The sequence below is a fragment of the Pygoscelis adeliae genome, unplaced genomic scaffold (genome assembly GCF_000699105.1).
Source record: "Pygoscelis adeliae isolate BGI_AS28 unplaced genomic scaffold, ASM69910v1 Scaffold34, whole genome shotgun sequence".
Classification (NCBI taxonomy): Eukaryota; Metazoa; Chordata; class Aves; order Sphenisciformes; family Spheniscidae; genus Pygoscelis; species Pygoscelis adeliae.
The window spans coordinates 1,892,568-1,896,854 of record NW_008824658.1 but is presented as its reverse complement, the minus strand read 5'-3'; positions in this window follow the sequence as shown (position 1 = coordinate 1,896,854).

The window sequence follows — 4,287 nt, the reverse complement described above, 5'->3', positions numbered from 1 at the left end:
TGAGGTGGGGGAAGGAGGACCCGGGTGGAGGGAAAGCATGATGCTGCTTTCTTGGAGACCACCTCATAAACCTCGGGGGCTGTCACGACTCAGTCCCCAAGTGCCTACAGGAGAAGGTGCCCCTTGCCCCCCCCCCGCGCCCATCCCCAGGTGCGGAGGAGCAGGGCAGCCCTGGCGCCGGGACACCTGGAAGAGCTCGGTGAGTCACGCAGCGCGGATGCGGGGAGAGGGTGGCCTGTAGCTTATGATTCATGTTGCTTTCCTGCAAAAGCCACCAGCTGTAATGGCAGAGCTTGCGGAAGACGAATCAATATCGAGCCGTAAATCCCGCACGTGACTGCCCGCCGGGCGGCGAGGGGGCTGGCATTGGGAGCGCCTCGGTTGCCATGACCTCCCCAAAAGCAGCAAGACCTTGCTGCAGCCCTCTGCCTCGGGAAGGGGCTGAGATGCTCAGTGCTACCTTCAGGTGGTCTGAGCCTTCCTGGAGGGGTTTAGGAAGGTCAAAAGATTCCTGAATGTGGGGCATCCCGGGAGGAGCTGCCCTGGTATTTAAGATTTGGGCATGCCCGGAGTTCAGTCCTGCTGCTGGTCTGGTCCAAAGCCTTGGAGATGCAGGTTGTCTTGGAGAGACCGAGTCTGTCTCCCAGGGGCTCTGCCCTGTTGTTGCCAGGGAACCCAAAATGTCTTGGAAATCTCATCACTGACGTAAAGCAGGGAAGAAGAAGAAGAAGTGTTCTCTGTCTCTCTTGGCTTAGGCATGTTGAGGGTTGGATGCACAGCGAGGGCTGTCCCTCTCAGCTCCCTCTGCCGTGCAGGGAGATGTGTGTCTCACCCAACGGCTCTGCATATGGTCTGGAAGGAGGAGAGCCCCCAGGGTGTCCCTGCTCCTCGGGGCAGCGTGATGGCTCCGCACGCTTGCTGCTCTCTTGGCTCTGCCTCCCGTGCCTTGGCCTCGGCAAAACCCAAATGCCTTCTGGCTACTTGTCAGCATCTCGCTGAGTATCCCCCTTCCTTCGCGACCACCGTCTGCTTCTTCACAGCCTTATACAGCCCTGCAACCCCAGGGCTTGGAGCCTGAAGCGGTGGTACCGGCTTAGAAAAAAGGGATGCGTTAAAAAGGGTTAATGGCTCAGTCCTGAAATACGCCTGCAAAATGCTATCGATGCCTGAAGCCTAAACGCACGGCTCAGGCCGTTTTATATCTCCTCCAGCAGCTTTGATTCATCCCTTGGCTGCGCTGGTGCACCGCTGGCCTCGTGGATTTACGTCGGAGAGGGGAATCGAGGCCGGCAGGGAGGGAGGCCATGCGTGGTACCCAGCACGGGATGGGGATGCTTTGCCTGGTGGCTGGGTGGGGACGTGGGAGCCCACCTGAGTGGGGAATGTCCCCCGGTAGAGAGGCCAGGAGTGGTGCGGTCCCCTGGCCCAGCTGGCCGGTGGGATGTGAAGCAGCACGTGTTACCGGTGGTTTATTAGCTCTCGCCGGCAGCTGGTGTGCGTTGGGCAGGCAGCGCGGCGCCGGGATGGGGGGGAGGTGAGCAATGGAGGTTGGTTCCTCGAGCGTTTGCTTTGCCTTGAGCCCCTGCAGAGGAGAAGGAGAGGACAGGGCTGATGCCGTAGCCTGGGAGCAGGTAGACTAAAGCAACAGGCTTCCCTGGGAAATGCTGCTCAGTTTGTGCAACCTCAGACGTGGGTCTGGAAATCGGGGAGACAAGAGGCAGCTCGGGTGCCAGCAGCCCCGATGCTGCGCTTGTGAGGGGCAAACGTGGGCCTTACCGGTGGTGTCTTAGAGGGTGAAAACAAAACGGATCTTGCGAGTGTCTCCTGTACGCTGCGCCTGTTCCTGCTCTCTGCATTTCCCTTGGGCCGGTGAGCATTGCAGCCTCTGGTATTTTTTAAGGGTGGCAAAGTTTGCGTGGAGGGGTAATGTCTTTTATTAGCCTAACTAATACCTTTAGGAAAAAACCGATGTGCTCTTGGGCCCAAGGCATGCCTGCGCGTCCAAAATGTGTCGGTTTTTCCAACTGTGTCCGTTGGTCTAATAAAAGATCTGACCTCCGCCTGGCCTGGCCGCAACCTTGGAGCTTGCCGGCCCCGGGAGCATCCCGCCCGTGTGTCAGTTACTGCCTGGCCCTTCCCCAGAGGACCTGCCAGGCCAGGAGCCGTCACCGGAGCATGCCTGCGCTCGCAGCAGGCGCTTATCTGCCTCCTAATTCAATGCCGGCTGCAAGCACCCAGCCCCACGGGTGCTTCGGGCTCCCAGTGGGGTCTGCCCTTGCAGACTGCGGGGAAGCAGAGGTTGGCTGCGGCTCAGCAAAGCATCGAGGCATCAGGCAGGATGGATGCGGTCCAGCGGGAGCATCCTTGGGAGCCCCTGGGAGAAGGCAGCAGCCTGTGCAACGCTCCATCCTTGCAGGGATTTCTCCTGAGTGCGGGTGCCGGAGGGTCAGTTGCTCTCCGTGAGCTGGTTCACGCTGTGGTTTTATGGATGCTGCTTTGCAAAAGTGCCGTTTTGGGGCCAGGGTAGCGCTCGGCAGGGCAGCCTGCGCTCCCCAGAACAGCTGGCAGTTCTTCTGCAGCAAGACAGAGCTGCTCTCCTACCAACTTCAAATTCCCCGTAATGAGAAGCTGTCAAGAAAACGAAGCAGCTGGCCCGTCCCCTGGGGCTCGCAGCGCTGCCGTGGCCAAGGAGGGGGGAATTGCTGCTGCCCCGCAGCTCTCCATGATCGACCATCTCTTTTGCGCTTGTGGCAGGACCAGCATCTCTGTGGGGAAGATCTGGCCAAGCAAAGTGTCAGAGGCAGCAGAAGGTGGTTCAGTCGGTGGTTTTTTTGGGTAGGAGTTCCGTGCAACCTGCGGTGAGAGCGCAGGCTGCCGCTCCAGTGAAATATAAAAATTCACACAAGATTATTTTCCCCTCATCCTTTTTCTTTTTAAAATACTTGGGATTCAGGCCCTGCTTATCCAGAAAGGCTCTTTCACGCTTGGAGAGCCACAGGAACCGACACGGCACATTTCAAAGCAGGAAAACCCGATTCATTGAGTGGATTTTCCCCCCCCTGCAAACCCACTTAAAATTCATGGAGAGTTTTGTCAGTAAGAACCTGTTTCAATTAACAGACAAAAGAAACTCTCCTTGTTAAGCGCCTCTTTCAATTAAGGTTTGGGAGAATTCCCCCAGCTCTGCTTCTTCCTGAGCGAGGCTGTTCCTGAGGTCTCGAGGGCAAAAAATCCCCGTGAGGTGCATCAACCTGCGAAGGGCTCCGGCTTTTTCTGAGGGGGGCAGCGGCACAGCCCGAACCACAACCTGGCTGCGGGGTGGCGGGGTCTTTGGTCGGGATGGTGTCGGGGAGCATCAGTGCCAGGGGGTTGGCTGCCCAGCCTGGCATCCCTGGGGCATAGGAAAGCTAATGACTGCTGCTAATTGCTGCCCTAGTTTATGGAGGAGGCTGATTTCATGCGGGTGCTGGGAGATGGCGGGAAGCGTGGAGGGGTGCTGTTCCAGACTGGGGCGCTGGGGACAAGGGGGGTGGCAACTGCTGGCGCGACGGTTCAGTTTTTTTGAAACGGGGTGACCACCCTGGGGGGGTTCCTCTGTACGGCCTTGCTGGTGGGGGGCCGCGGCACCTCGGGGCTGGGGAAGGGGCTGGGAGATGGGGGTGAGCAGGGGCAGGACCTGGGGAGTGGGGTTAAGATGTGAGGTTTGCTAGAACTGGTGTTAAAAGCCCTGCCGGTTGGGCTTGCCAGCTGCTCTGCCATGGAAAAAGTTTTAATCACGGGCTTTCAGTAACCTCACCCAGTTCTTTGGGGTTTCGGGTGTTTTTTTCATTTGTTTGGGTTTTTTCTCCCCTAAAAATTCAGCAAATGTTTGCAGCGATTCGCCTCACACCGAACCTTGCCTTTCCATCCCTCTGCAGGGAAAGAACCATTTTCACGATTGTTTTTTTGAAGAAAACCCGAGGAAAACATTACTTTTATCTTTTCCGGTAAAACTGAAGTGCTAACAGGGCTTTCTGGCTGAAAAACCTCTCTTCCAGAGCTAGGCGCTTTGGCCAAAAATAACTGGTTTTCTGTGAAAATCTTTGACCTCTTTTGCTGGGCGAATCACTCATCTTGGTTTCTTTCCCGCAGGAGCGGGCAGGTGATGGGCAGCCGGAGCCGGATTTTTATTTCCAGAGGGTAAGCTTGGTTCGGCAGCAGCAATTCAGGTGGATGCTCTGACTGCTCGTTTCTGGCCAGGCTTTATAAATCAGATCTTAAACAAAGTGCTGAGAAAAGGGGAGGATT